The sequence below is a fragment of the Limulus polyphemus genome, unplaced genomic scaffold (assembly GCF_000517525.1).
Source record: "Limulus polyphemus unplaced genomic scaffold, Limulus_polyphemus-2.1.2 Scaffold1576, whole genome shotgun sequence".
NCBI classification, from domain to species: Eukaryota; Metazoa; Arthropoda; class Merostomata; order Xiphosura; family Limulidae; genus Limulus; species Limulus polyphemus.
The window spans coordinates 228,833-244,841 of NW_013667186.1; the positions used below are offsets into that span (position 1 = coordinate 228,833).

The following is a 16,009-nucleotide window of genomic DNA, read 5'->3' on the forward strand; positions in this document are numbered from 1 at the left end:
TTTTGTTCAATAAAAATCTTTCAAATGCGACTGTAGCTTTTATTCCCCCAAAAACTTTGTTTTCAAAATAAGGGTGCGTCTTATATTCCGAAAAATACGGTATTCAACACTAAGTAAATCTATCTAGGAAAACTCAATGATGATAGAACAGTCAACAGTGGCTCGAGCATGTGAGTTACGGGGTACACTTGTCCCCCACCAAATTTATCCAAGTATTCTTTCATGTAAAAAAATGTCTTAAAGAGACTCAACGTTAACGCTTTTGCAAATGAATTAGTTCAATGGGTGATTAACAGGTTTTGCACTTCACAGTTAATACATTATTATAAATGGTTTCTTTTTTTTGATCTATTCCCACGTAAAATAAACAAAAAAAACAGCTGTAAAACATTCTTTCTGATCTGTTCCCACGTAAAATAAACAACAGTAAAACATTCTTTCTGATCTATTCCCACGTAAAATAAACAACAGTAAAACATTCTTTCTGATCTGTTCCCAAATAAAAAAAGCTGTAAAACATTATTTCTGATCTGTTCCCACGTAAAATAAACAAACAGTAAAACATTCTTTCTGATCTATTCCCACGTAAAATAAACAAAAAAAAAACAGCTGTAAAACATTCTTTCTGATCTGTTCCCACGTAAAATAAACAAAAAAAAACAGCTGTAAAATATTATTTCTGGTTTGTTCCCACGTAAAATGCCCCCCAATGGCAGAGCAGTTTGTCTGCGGACTTACAATGCTAGAAACCGGGTTTCGATACTCGTGGTGGGCAGAGCACAGATAGCCCTTGTGTAGCTTTGTGCATAATTAAAAACAACAACAACAGCTATAGAAAAACAATTATCTACAGCTGTAAAATATTATTTCTGGTTTGTTCCCACGTAAAATAAACGAAAAAAATAAAACAGCTGTAAAACAGGGGTTGTTTCTCCTTCTTATCATAAAGGTTGTTGGTTGGTTGTTTTGTTGCCAAGCATAAAGCTACACAATGGACTATCTGTACTCTGCCCACCGTTGATACCGAAACTCAATTTTTAGCCTTATAAGCCCTAAGGCTTTCCGCTGAACTATCGGGGGCAGTCTGTTGTTCAGTCCAACACATGGAAACTGTGGTAATGCTACTTACATTCATCTGCTGACATAATAATAAATAGCCAATAATACTCTTATTACTTAATTTATATTTCTGTTTAAAGAATGTCTGAGATGCGCAAGGCAGTGAACTCGTACCGTAGCTGAAAGATGTTACTGAAAACCCCAGTATTTAATTAAAATGTTTGTTTCAAATAAATGAAATACACTACACCAGTCAAACAGATGTTGGTAGGCTCTGTTGATAAGCTGTTTTTTCTCCAGTCTGTCTGTTCAAAATTAGGGGTGACTAGCGCAGAAAGGCCTTATGTAGCTTTGCACGAATATGAGAAACCAAATAAACGAAAATAATAAAAGCGTTTGCTTTTCTTATTATATCCCCAAACGCATTTTAATTGAATGACGCCACTGATTCTAAGACTGCTCTTTTTATAATTCGTTAAGCTTCAAGCATGAGTGAGTGATTTTTCGCTATTTATTTTCTATATCATATGACTGAAACTTGATACTTCTAAGATAATTAGATTTGGCCAGCCTTGGGTGTTTACATTACAAAACTATTTGCAATGTTTTTGTTTGTTTGTTTTTTCCAAGAAATTAACTATCGATCTCACGATGCTATTTTCTTCCACAGAAACTAAGTTTCTGATCAACCTATAGCAACAATATAGTTATAAGTTTCGAAAGAATGTCACTTTCAGGTTAAAATGTTTCTAAGTTGTGTAAACAAGGATGACGATAAAAAATAATTGATTTATATAATTAAAATGTTTTAATTAGAAACAAAGCATGAACATTTTTTCTTCATATTTACGCCGCATGTGTGAAAGCTGCTAAATTAGTTAAAATATATGCAGTTGTCACCTGATATTCGTAAGGACGAGATGTTCGAATACCTAGTTTTTGGTTTGTTTGTTTTGAATTTCGCGCAAAGCTACACGAGGGCTATCTGCGCTAGCCGTCCTTACTTTAGCAGTGTAAGACTACAGTGAAGGCAGCTAGTCATCACCACCCAACGCCAACTCTTTGGCTACTCTTTTACCAACGAATAGTGGGTTTGACTATCACGTTATAACGCCCCCACGGTTGAAAGGGCGAACATGTTTGGTGTGACGGGAATTCGAACCCGCGACCCGCAGATTGCGGTTCGAGCGCCCTAACCACCTGGCTATGCCGGGCCCAAGATTGAACATAAGCAACTGAATCAGTCTCAAGAGAAAACATAAAAGAAATCTTAACTTTTTCAGCATGAGAAATTTTCAGCAAATTTTGAAAGCATGCAATATTTTTACACATACAACAGGAGAACGAGATATCTGATATATTTATACCACAATCACCTTTTCCTTTATTTTAGACTTCTTCTCAAGGCAATTTGAAAAAAAGAAAATATATATATATATATATATACTATAGTTTGCTTTAGAGCTGTGTCCACCGCGAGGGATGGAAACCCGGATTTTAGTGCTGTAAGTCCGTAGACTTACCTTTGTCCCACCGAGTGAGATTTCTAATATCTTTATACTACAGTTACCTTTGCCTATATTTCAGACTTGTTCTCAAGGCAACTTGAAATTAGATTTAATATCAATGTTAAAATTAAAATAAGATTCCACAAAACTACATGAAAATTTCAACCAATCCTCGGTCAAACAAACCGGATGCTAACGTCACAGCTAGGCACAGAACGCACCACATGGTAATGCACCAAATGAGTTATGTGCACACAATACTCACAAGCATAAACGACTGATACAAAAACAACTAATGTTTAATAATACAGATAAACATTTAATTTCAAAGCACAGAGTACAAGCTAATTAATTTAATTTCCGTATATAAAACACAAAAGATTATACATATAAGATACATAAATTCTTGATTAAATATACTCCCAAAAGTAGAAAAAAAGGCTAATAACAAAGATAACTAAAGTACCGACTGTGTGAAATACGTAACAGGAAACTAGGTACAATCGACAAAACAGTGATAACATAAATTTGAAATCAGTTGAATTAAACAAAACTGAAACCAAAACCAAAGATCAGTCAACACTGACATAATTATAAATGTTGTAAATAACACGAAACATCATATAAAGTCCTTTCTCTCTCATATACAATAATGGTAAAATAAGAAGCAAAAATAGACATCATATACCAACTCAAACTATGATTACAAAACATATAAAGAACAAAATCAACAGATAAACCTTTAAAAATGCGGGTTTTAACACCAATTGAGGTCCTCATATTCCATTACCACCAAAAGGTGTATCAACTCCCAGTGCAACTGTGGGTGGCCTTTCCTTGTCTCTTTCAAGACCTCACTCCTCCCTCTTCCTCTGATGAAGAAAATGATTAGGAAAAAAGGAGTCTATTCATGTCCATTGACATGGGAGTTGGAGATGTGTAAATATCAACAAACCTAATAACCAATGAAGTTCTTATTAATTTCCCCAGATCCACAGTTGAATTGACATCAAGACCGAGGTTATCTGCTCTAATAGAAAAGTTTAACTATTTTAGTGTTGGTATATCTCTGAAATGCGCCAGATGAAATATGAAATGTTAATAATCAGTTTGATTATTACATGACACTATATTAATCCAAACCAAATAGAATCAGTTCCAGTCTACCAATTCTATGACAATTTAAGAGGTCAGGCTTCAGTAAAAGGTGGCGATTGGTCAAAAATATACACTAGCATTTGTTTTTACTTACCAATGAGTAGTTGAATGTAAAAGTTTCACACATGCAGTCTAAAAGTGGAATTATACCTGCTGCTTCATTCTAGGCAGACTTCTATACTACTCTAAAATAAAACTCATGTGCTTGCCAAAATGTAGTGCTCTTATCCCTGGAGGCCAAGGGACAATCCTCATGTATTATAAGAAACGTTGCTCTAACGTGGGACAATTCTCAGGTATTATAAGAAACATTATAAAAACTAAACAAATTAATCTTAAGTTTTGCTAAAACTTTATGGTTAAACTGCTAAAGCAGATAACTTCCAGTACTAACTGTATATGAGATATATAATCACCTTTGTTACTGTCTGTCTTATCAATGACTTCTCCCTTGATCCCCAAAGGCATAGCAGTGACTAGAGATTTATGTCCAATTTGCTACATTTGCGCGAACATGTAAGACAAGAGAAAGACACGCCATTAAACTCTTGTCCTTTTGTCACACTGTACCTTAAGAGAATGTTTTTTCTCCTGTTTGAAAACATTCCTCAATCTTAAAATGTTTCGAAACTACCATACAGTAATTTCCTCCATTTTTCTATTTTTAACTGCAATGACTGTTGAAATCAGCTTCTCAAGATGACTTTATACCATACAGATAAAATAACTAAAATGGTTTAACCAAATTTTACTTTATATTTTGTAACAATACAGGCAGCGTTTGTTTCGTTCAATTCATTTTCTTGAACATACATGCTTTGATCAACGAATGCAATTTTACTAATGTGATCTTGTGAACGTTTACTATACATTTATTTGTTTTAAGAGTTTCACACAAAACTTTACATATCAGTCCTTAATTTTGAAAGGATGCTAGAAAACAGCACCTACCTCCAACTCTTATCTCACTGAATAGTAGGATCTGACTGCCACTCTTATAGCACCTCCACAGTTTTCTAGCAATGGGTAATGAAACATGAACCCTAGTTTGGGTATGCTAATCTCTAGGTCACGTCCTGGCCACAAATACACACAGTTTTCTAGCGATGGGATATGAAACACGAACTCTGGTATTCACAGTTTGGGTATGCTAATCTCTAGGTCACGTCCTAGCCACAAATACACACAGTTTTCTAGCAATGGGATATGAAACACGAACCCTGGTATTCACAGTTTGGGTATGCTAATCTCTAGGTCACGTCCTAGCCACAAATACACAGTTTTTGGTTAGTAGGAGATTCAAGTACAGTATGAGAACACCAGTGATACATTGTGCTTTTATCGCCATACTTAAGTTTTGTTTATTGTACTCCCATCATCTGTGGACGTACACCCTCAACTCAACTATAAAAATATTACCTCTGTGCTTCTTTCTAGAGGAAAGTACAATTACTACATAATATAATCATGGAAAGCTTGAATATTATTTAATAGTGTTGTCTCTCTCTTTTATAAATTTATTCAGTGTGCTTATATACAACTATACTCACCTATCCAAGCGTATTCTTTCATCAACCCAAACTTTACTACACATTAATTCTATATACAGGATTGCTCCTTATTTATTTCAAAGCGTAGTTGTTACTGAATTAATTTGATATTCAAAAATATGTGTTTTTTTACTTGTCCTTTTATTATAATTTAATTTAACACCTATTAATTTCGTTCAAATAACATTATCTTACAACGATTTATTTGCAATAACACATCTACAAATGTGGAAGTGTTTAATTTTTTCTATTTTAATGTAAATACAGTATGTTATTCATGTTCTTTGGAACAAGGATTTGTATGAGCCTTTCTATAGTGTGAAGTATTCGAATCTGAGAATAAATCTTTTTTCCTCAATACACAACCTTCCATTAGATACAACAAAAAAGTTTCATTATGGTCATACTTACACAAGTTACTTCATGCTAAAATCGATACAAATCAATAAAAAAAGACAACGTCAAAACACAAAACTTTTAATTGCCCTTACATGTTTCAGAAATAATGATTTGCCGAAGTATGTAACATCTATACAAATGTTTTAATTCGTGCAACATGACTTTGACACGAATGCCGAGAACTGATGCCAATTTCATCCACTTAAGATTTACCTGCGCCACGTTCCCAACAGTATCTATGGATGTCAATATTAATGGTTTACAGGAAAAGAAACCTTTACCTCCAGTGGATAAAAAAATTCTTATAATGTGGCAAGTTCCTTCAAGTTCAGACTGGCTTTACATGAAAGGTCTGAGTGTCGCATAGTGGTTAGCGTATGCAGACGTGAAAGTTCAAGGTTCGACCCGCGAAATACCGCTGAACACGTTTCGCACTTTTATCTGTGTGGCATTATAGCTACGATTGTAAACCCCCCTAAGAGTAGCCGCATAAATAGTAGGTGCTATTTGCTGGCTATCCTCTCTCTAATCACTAGTTCTAGGGGGTCTCTGACGTGGCCACTTAGTCCATATATCACAGGAACTGCCGTTTAGGTTCTAAATACCAAATATATGCATACTATAAAATGTTTCTTTTCAAAACAAGAAGGACTGTAACAAACTACTTGAAATTGAACAAATAAGAAGCTTTAAAAATCGTACAGATGCAACCTATGGTTTGTTATCATTGATATGGTATACATTACAAAATTATTTGAAAATTAAGAAAATAAATATACAGGGGGTTAATCATACTACGTAAAAGCTACGTGCACATGACACAACATAACGGTAATATGTTTAACACACATATTTGATTCAACAAATTCACGATCTTTCGGTAGTGCAATGCCGCTACGGGTAGATTTATGGCTGGATAAATATATATCATAGTATTTTCCGAAGCAGGATATTAGTATACTGAAACTGTTAAACGACTAAAACCAAAGATCACAACATTCGAAGTGGAATAACTCGACCCACATAAGCAGTTAGGGCAGAAACGGGAGCCTAATTCGCTCCTCACGTCAAGCTCGAATAACGTCCTCATTCATAAAGTAAAGGCTATGGTTACAAAAAATAACCCTTCGACCCAAAAATCCATTGGGGCAAATCTAGACATACGTTAACAAAATGCTGAATAATGATTTGACGATAACAGAGACTTACAAGCCAGAAGATTACAGTATTCCAGTAACACCTCTAATTCGACGGCTGCTTACATAAGAATGACTGCCGAAGAAATTGGAGTCATAACAATCCCACTGGACTAACTCCATACACGTCAAGTCTCCAGATGCAGTTCCTTTATTCATCTTAAATATGCTTTTATGAGTCAACGTTCACGTACAGTGAAGGGTTATAAAAAACGGTACATTAAATAAGATATCGTGAAAACACATCCATATCCACGGCTAAGGAATTTGTATACACTAAAAAAAGAAGAACTGAAAGACGAGTTATAAGAAAAACAAATTTGAAGGTACAATGTTTTAACAAACAAACACCGTTTTAAATCACTTTAAAACACTGGAAGCAAAAACGAACGTTTTTTCTTATTTCTAATTCCCTGACTGTGTGCATCCTTAATCTAAATTCAAAAATAAATGTGGATTATAAAGCTACGAAAGAGAAACATCGAACAATCAGATCGACGAACAAAACTGTTATATAAAACTTATACATCATATCAGCATTTTGATTACTACTTTTTGGCCAATATTTCTTTTGTCATTTAATGCTTTTTAGTGTTGTAAAATTTATTGAATATATTAACTGTTTGTATTGAGGTAACGTCACTGCAGATCCTGGACTGCACAAGACTAGTGACGTGAAACCACATGCCGTGACGAAGTTTCTAAAGCATGTGAAACGGCAGGCTTCTATATTACTGTACAGCTGCAACTGGCACGAAACCTTTCAATAAGAGCAACTGACTATCTGTTCCCGAGACAACTGCCTAGTGCAGACAGATATTATCATATAGTTTACTTTGTAATAATAAATATGCGGATTTTCTCATCATATAAATACTTCGTTATAAAGGCAACATTATAAAAGTTTGTATACTCTTGTAAAATCGTGAACAATAAAAAGTAATCTCCTAGATAGTATGCACAAAATCGTACTGTAGTGTTTTAAAATCACTCAACTATGTGAAATGTTCATTTCTAGCACGTTCTTCAAATTATTTACCAATTATAATTATCTATCCTGAATTGTATGTCAGTTCATGTAATATATAAATAACAGAACAATTATTATAATATTTAACATCTACCGTAAATAGAATCTCTCTAATATATGTGTATATATATCCTTTATAAATGATTACTTATTTCAAAATAAAGCGATTAAGCAATTTCAAATCAAGAGAGTTCCCAGTACAAAAAGCAGACTCTTATTCCAAATGTTCTTCGATTTTTTAAATAATATTATTATGTAATGAACATAATTTGCTAACCCCTCAGGCCAACTACATAGAACCGAGTTTTATATTTTCATTTCTGAGATAGAAATAACCTGAAGGTCGGTGACTACTGTCTGTATAAATATGGAACTTTGCTGTAAAGTTTACTTTACACATTTCTCCGTGTGAGAAACTTGATTAGTTCATGATTGATATAAATATAAAATAATATTTTACTATTTTATAATACACTATAAATTGTAGTTCATTTAATAAGTTAGCATTCTAAAATAAACTACTGCAGGTTGTGCAGTGGAAATTGTGTTGCAGTACAACACCTAACCGTTGCTATAGAACAACACCATGGTGACATAAAAGCGTGCTGTAAGACCTATGTACTTATCTCTGTATAATTACTACAAGTCATGAACAATCCTCCGTATAAGTTTAACAACTGACTAGAAATAATGAATTCGAATAATTTGGGAAGTTACAATTTATTTTGCAAAAAAAATTTGAGATATTTCACTATTAACCATAGTGTTCAGTGATCTTACGACGTAGTCTTAACCGTATCTAAAATTACCAAACCAGAATTATTTGTAACCATGACTACCTGAAACAAGCTGCCGGTTTAATAACTTGGAGATACAGTTTAATTACTCACTGAGTTAGGGCTATTATTGAACAAAATATTGTAGATTATTGAAACTATTCTATCAACCACAAAACAGAATAGTTGGCAGTCTAAATCACAATAATATTATCAGGCTTATGGACTAATTTGTTTGTTTTTTAAATTGCTTTAAGAAAAAAACAGAAATGTCGTTGCTGATTTAACGCAAAGCTACACAATGGGCTATCTGTGCTCTGCCCACCGCGGAGTAAATAGTAATTGTTATTGTTATATCTGCCAATGCTTTTCACAGTATCTGCATTAAATGTTACAATAAAAGTTTTAATCCTAGAATTTCCAGTGGGGTCTATATCTTCACTGGCTTTTAAAACACGTTTTTATAACCTGTTTATGAAGCAAATTACTGTGTTTTCTACAGGGTCTATAATATCTCACACAAAACAAATAAGTAAAAATGTCAACAATAATCCTACAATTACCAGTGGGATCTATATCCTCACTGGCTTTTAAAACACGTTTTTATAACCTGCTTAGAAAGCAAATTATTGTGTTTTCTACAGGGTCTATAATATCAAACACAAAACAAATAAGTAAAAATGTCAACAATACTGCAGTTTGCACTGAATGTTGTAACAGGTAAAAACGCTAAATTATTCAATATGGTGCACGAATACCGCTGCTCACTCTCCTATACCATATATATATATATACATATAACATTTTTAAAATGCTTTTCAGTTCTGTTTGGAACGTCCTAAGACCGGTCGAGGTCATGTGCTAAATTCGATCTTAACTGATACGTTTTGTAGCAAGGTCCGGAAACGAAAGTTATCTACTGTTACCTGGGGAATACAACTGTCCTCTAGACACAGGATAAATACAGCTGTCCTCTAGACACAGGATAAATACAGCTGTCCTCTAGATACAGGATAAAGTAGGACAAAATGCAGCTGTCATCTAGACACAGGATAAAGTAGGACAAAATGCAGCTGTCCTCTAGACACAGGATAAAGTAGGACAAAATGCAGCTGTCATCTAGACACAGGATAAAGTAGGACAAAATGCAGCTGTCCTCTAGACACAGGATAAAGTAGGACAAAATACAGCTGTCCTCTAGACACAGGATAAAGTAGGACAAAATGTAGCTGTCCTCTAGACACAGGATAAAGTAGGACAAAATACAGCTGTCCTCTAGACACAGGACAAATACAGCTCTCAGTCACAGAACATTCACCTACACAACTGTCACCACAATCACAGAATATTCACCTACACTATCGTCATAACAGTGACAGTACATTGTGGCTTGTGTATAGCGTTGTCATGTTGATTTCAATACTGAACATTAATTACAGTTTGTGTATGGTGCTGTCATGTCGAATTTAACACCGAACAATAATTAGTGATGGCTATGAACTCGGGACCACTTGATGATTGTAAAAAGTTTTACATTGATTATCTATTGCTGCGTGCTTGTCGTGTTATCACAGTTTCCTTCACTTCTTACATGAACAGATTGTAATCTTCCTCGTTTTCAGTCTTTCTTTGTAACTATAGGCATGTATATATACGTGGCACATAGTTACTTGATTTTCACACCGGCTAGAGATTCGGGGACTCACTATGTAGAAGAACAAATGTAATGATTTGTCACCGGTGGAGACAAAACACTATTATGATGTAGATAAAGTAAAGAGCTGATTGTTTAGAAGTAGAACTACTGTGTTGTTAAGTGAAATTATGTACAGTAAATAGACAACCATATTAAACATTAGGTAAAGGGAAAAATGGTATTTAATAAAGTATGCAAATAAAAGAAATACACACACACACACGATCAACAGACTGAATAATATAGAAAACAAAAACGAGACACCAACAGCAAGTCTTGACCTTGTTAAGATCAGAGCGAATCAGTCTGAAAACGTAAAAAACTACGTTCATACAATTCTCCTTTTCTCTGTAGCCGCCCAATTAGATAATATACGTAACAGTCGTGCAGCTGTCCTCTAGACACAGGATTTTTCTATAGCATTGCAAAGCAGCCTTCTTGCTTAGGTTTGAAGCAGATTCTTTCAAAGATCTTAGGGACACTTACATTCATTCATAATGCAAATACTTTTATATATTAAACACAGACTGTCGTTGGTCATCGGATATAAAACACAAAACAATCGCATACCACAGCAATCATTGAACAGGCGCGTACGCAAGTCGCACTGTATATCCAGAGCTGTCGCGCATACAAACGAAACCGAATTCCGAATAGTCGCATACACAAGCACCACTGGAGTCACAGACCAGTCACCTAGACGACCGCCACCACAATCACAGAACATTTGCCAACACGATCGTCACCACAGTCACAGAACATTTACCTACACTATCGTCACACAGTCACAGAACATTCACCAACACTATCGTCATAACAGTGACAGAACATTCACCAACACAACTGTCACCACAATCACAGAACATTCACCTACACAACTGTCACCACAATCACAGAACATTCACCAACACTATCGTCATAACAGTGACAGAACATTCACCTACACAACTGTCACCACAATCACAGAACATTCACCTACACAACTGTCACCACAATCACAGAACATTCACCTACACAACTGTCACCACAATCACAGAACATTCACCTACACTATCGTCACACAGTCACAGAACATTCACCTACACTATCGTCATAACTAGCATTGTAAGTCCGCAGACATACCGCTGTGCCACTGGGAAGCAAAACCGGGTTTCGATACCCGTGGTGGGCAGAGCACAGATAGCCCTTGTGTAGCTTTGTGCATAATTAAAAACAACAACAACAGCTATAGAAAAACAATTATTTACTTTGAACATCATCAATAAATCTTACACTCAGGCTCACTAATAAATAAAAATAATAAACTTTACAACACAATATATTAACGGCCCTTATTTTTTAATCCACTACTGAAACACACCAGTCTATATACTTGCCCTTGCACGTAGGCCCGCCGACAGGGGGGGCAAAGGGGCAACTGCCCAGGGGCCCGGGCGAATGAAACCTGGTTGTGCCGTAAAGCCCGCAAACCATCTTTAGGCTATATCGTCATTTAATGATAAAAATCATAGTTTTTAGATTTTCTTTGCATATAGACGCTTGATACATTAAGAATGACTGAACTGTATTTGTTACTTTATAGATTTAATAAATATTTGTTGTTACTTTATTAACGTTTTCACACTTATACTGCGAGGTAAAAACGGCTGCTGCTATGATTTTGTCTGGTTTATAAGTTCGTTGCTGTCCTAATTTAGGATCTTCTTTTTAATAAATTCTTGAAAATGTTAAAAAAAAAGAGAGAGAGAAAGGGGGCCCGGCGAGGATGTTTGCCCCGGGGCCCGTGTTGGCTCTCGACATCCCTGCTTGCGCGTGCATGTGTATCCCAATACACATTAGTGTGAACTTGTATTATTCCTTACACTTGTAAAGCGCAATACATAGTTAATTTCACGCGGACTTCTTTGATTAAATGTATTCAGTTGAGATAGTTTGCCTAGATGCAAAGCAACTGGTGTCTGCATTAATAAGGTTTTCCTATCTCGTGCTCTTTTCTGGTTTCTAAAATGATCAGTTTAATTCTAGGGATATTTTATGGCTTCATATAACACACACACACTCAATAACAGTAAATTTATGTTTCATACGTTTGTTTGTTTCGAGGGCTATCTGCGCTAGCCGTCCTTAATTTAGCAGTGTAAGACTAGAGGGAAGGCAGCTAGTCATCACCACCCACCGCCAACTCTTGGGTTACTCTTTTACCAACGAATAGTGGGATTGACTGAAAAGCCGAGCATGTTTGGTGGGACGGGGATTCGAACCCGCGACCCACAGATTGCAAGTCGAGATCCCTACCCACCTGGCCATGCCGGGCATCTGCAATAGAATTTGAGACTTTTCAGACTAATATTAAATGACATTCTTATCTCACTCTCTAAATATGAATTCTTCAAACATATCCATTAACTTTCATAATATCAATTTAATCAACTTTTGGTTTGTTACCGAGACTTTGGATGAACTATTAAACAGTCAAACTCTAAAATAAACAATCATTTGTATTATATATATAGACATTAACTTAGCACTGTTTTTGTAAATTGCGAGAGGATTATACGGGTATGTATTCAGAGGCTTTTAAGAAACTTCTCATGTATAAACAACGCCCCCCCCCCCCCAGTGGCACAGCGGTATGGAGCTTTGTGCAAAACTCAACAAACAAACAAAAAACATATTTCGTCAGTTTCTACGCCATTAACAGTTAGTGGCATCAATATGCAAATCGAAGGGTCGTCTAAATATTTCCAGGAAATATATGAAAATAAAAGGATAAGCTGTTTATGAGTTGTAAATGACTGTGCAAGACTTATCGATTACCTACTCCACTGAAATAGCTAAAGCTCTGGCTAAAGAGAACAGTTTTCACACGGTAAATGCCCCCCCCCAGTAGCATGTATGCGGACTTACAACATTAGAATCCGGGTTTCGATACCCGTGGTGGGTAGAGCACAGATAGCCCATTGTGTAGCTTTGTGCTTAATTACAAACAAACAGTAAACAACGTCAATATTTGACGTTGTAATTGCACACCAGTAGTAGACAACATACTTCATCCGATGCACATAGCAAGGTTCGTGTGGTTTGAGTTTTATCGCCTTTCTCAGAAAATATTAAATTGTTGTTTTAGCAAGAATTTGATCATTATACTTTAAATAGATGATACAAACATAAATATTATTCAACGACAAAAAGTCATCTGCAGAATGACTTTACGTATGCTCAAGTTGCAAATTTAAGTATACAGGTTACACAGCCAGAAGTCTTCAGCAAAGATGCAAAGAACATCGGAGTTTAAAAACTAAAGTCAGAAATCATACATTGGAGTGCAGTGTTAGCCATCCAAAAAGAAGTTCAAAATGACTTTACAAGCCAGCAAAGAAAGTGGTTTACGTCATTGGAAACCATTGTCATTAAAGTTAGAAAATCAGTGCTCAACAACAGGGAGCAGGCTCTACCTCTAAAACGCCTGCAAATAGTCAAGTTCTTATTTAGCCTGTTGGTCTACTTTTATTTTTAAACAAAAGTTAAATCTATACACAGAAAATTTTTTTCTATGTTGATATGACTGAACACAAAGTCTCCATATCATATTTCTGCTTAATATTAAGTTGTAGACTAAACTATGAATCTATTTATGTTGAAACAAAAAAGTTTCCGGAATTAAAGTTCAGTTTAGTAAAACTCAGGGCAAGAAGTGAGAACTATACCTTTAAACCTATACCTGCGACAAGGTGTTCGCTGCAAATCCTATAGAGTGCTTGTAGATGCCAATGTTTTTCCTTTAGTGCACTGGTTCACAGTATTTGTTGTGGAGTCCTGTAAAAAAAGATAATCCATTGTTGTTGTTTTTCGTGTCGATTTGTGCAACCAATCACATAGCAACCTGTATAAGTACTATGTCTACAAGAGACACACAGTACGTCATTGTGACGTGTCTTTACGGTAGCCTGCTTGAGCAGCAACCAGAGGCAACAGCACAGCTGCTTTTTTTATTAAAACTGCCGTTTGGAGCGCTACGATTAGCGTGATTACACTTTTCGGGCTAGGTGAGACGTCTTAGCGATAATGTGCCTTCGGATGTATTAAGTTTGTTTGTTTTGGTGCAAACTTATACGATGGGCTATCTGCACTCTGTACACTGTGGGAAATTTAATCCCGGATTTTAGCGGTGTAATTCAGGAAACTTACCGCTGACCCACTGGGTGACCAGTAAGTAAGTAAATTCAAAGTCAAGCCGTCATGTCTGAGTTCATTTAAATGTAATTTTTGTTGGTACACTGTTAAACAAGTTTTCAATACTAGGAGAGCAGTTACTTCAATTCAAAATGAAAATTTTGCTCATGGGACAAAAAAAAATTCCTCATTACTTCCTTAAAAACAAATTAGCTTAAATATTTCCAAATTTCACAATACTAAACACTGTGTTTGTTGTATCCCAATTTGCCTAAAGAGTTCTGAGTTGAGCGAAACGCATCGTCGGTAATAGATAAGGCGAACATAGTGTTCTAATTCTTGAACATCTTTAAGGGGTTAGATAAAGAATATAGTGCTTTAAAATATAATAGACCTAATACTTAGACGATAAACCAAGTACTGGTCACTTTGGTGCTTTATATTTGTTCAGAAACATTCCGTCCATTGTATTGGCTGCTATATTAACGTATAGGTTTGGCTGTAGTCGATTCAAACTGTTCTAATTATTCAGAAACGTCTAAAAATGTATGGATATATATAGTTTGTTTGTAATTAAGCACAAAGCTACACAATGAGCTATCTGTGCTCTGCCCACCACGCGTATCAAAACCCGGTTTTTAGCGTTGTAAGTCCGCAGACATACCGCTGTGCCACTGGGGGGCTGTATATATATAGTTTGTTTTTGTTTGTTTGTTTGTTTGTTTTTTGAATTTTCGCGCAAAGCTACACGAGGGCTATCTGCGCTAGCCGTACCTAATTTAGCAGTGTAAGTCTAGAGGGAAGGCAGCTTGTCATCACCACCCACCGCCAACTCTTGGGCTACTCTTGTACCAACGAATAGTGGGATTGACCGTCACATTATAACGCCCCCACATCTGAAAGGGCGAGCATGTTTGGTGGGACGGGGATTCGAACCCGCGACCCACAGATTGCGAGTCGAGCGCCTTATCCACCTGGCCATGCCGGGCCAAACTAGAGGGCTGTGTTGAAGCAGGATTAGATGCATAGTAAAACACAATGAAGGGTTAAATATATAATAAAAAAAAACATTTTACGTATAATAGCTAAAGTTTTGGTTCCTTACAAGTGTGGGAATAAGTGTGTGCCTTTTGTTTCTGGATGTCTTTCTGTTTATTCGTTAACAACAGAGCTACACAATGGGCTATCTATGCTGTGCCCACCACTTACGTAGAAATACCCGATTGACCGCATTATATCAAAATAAGTTTGGAATGTCGAGGTTTTCCAGGTACTGCCAATTTCAGACAGTCTCTATGTGCTTACTCAGGATTGGGTCATAATAACCTAAAAGTTGTCTTTCCCAGATTGTTGTCTGATACTTCCAAAATGTTCCACAGATTGTTGTCTGATACTTCCAAAATGTTCCACAGATTGTTGTCTGATACTTCCAAAATGTTCCACAGATTGTTGTCTGATACTTCC

At 35.8% G+C, this 16,009-nt stretch overlaps 1 protein-coding gene across 1 annotated transcript in view; it reads right to left on the reverse strand.

Annotated features, from left to right (window-relative positions):
• LOC106464169 (protein cycle-like) overlaps positions 1-14,173 on the reverse strand; it is a 129,506-nt gene extending 115,333 nt beyond the window's left edge. Inside the window, exon 1 of the mRNA XM_022391857.1 lies at positions 14,080-14,173. The gene's annotated coding sequence lies outside the window, so the exon portion shown is untranslated. The remainder of the gene's footprint in view (positions 1-14,079) is intronic.
• Positions 14,174-16,009: the final 1,836 nt, after the last annotated feature.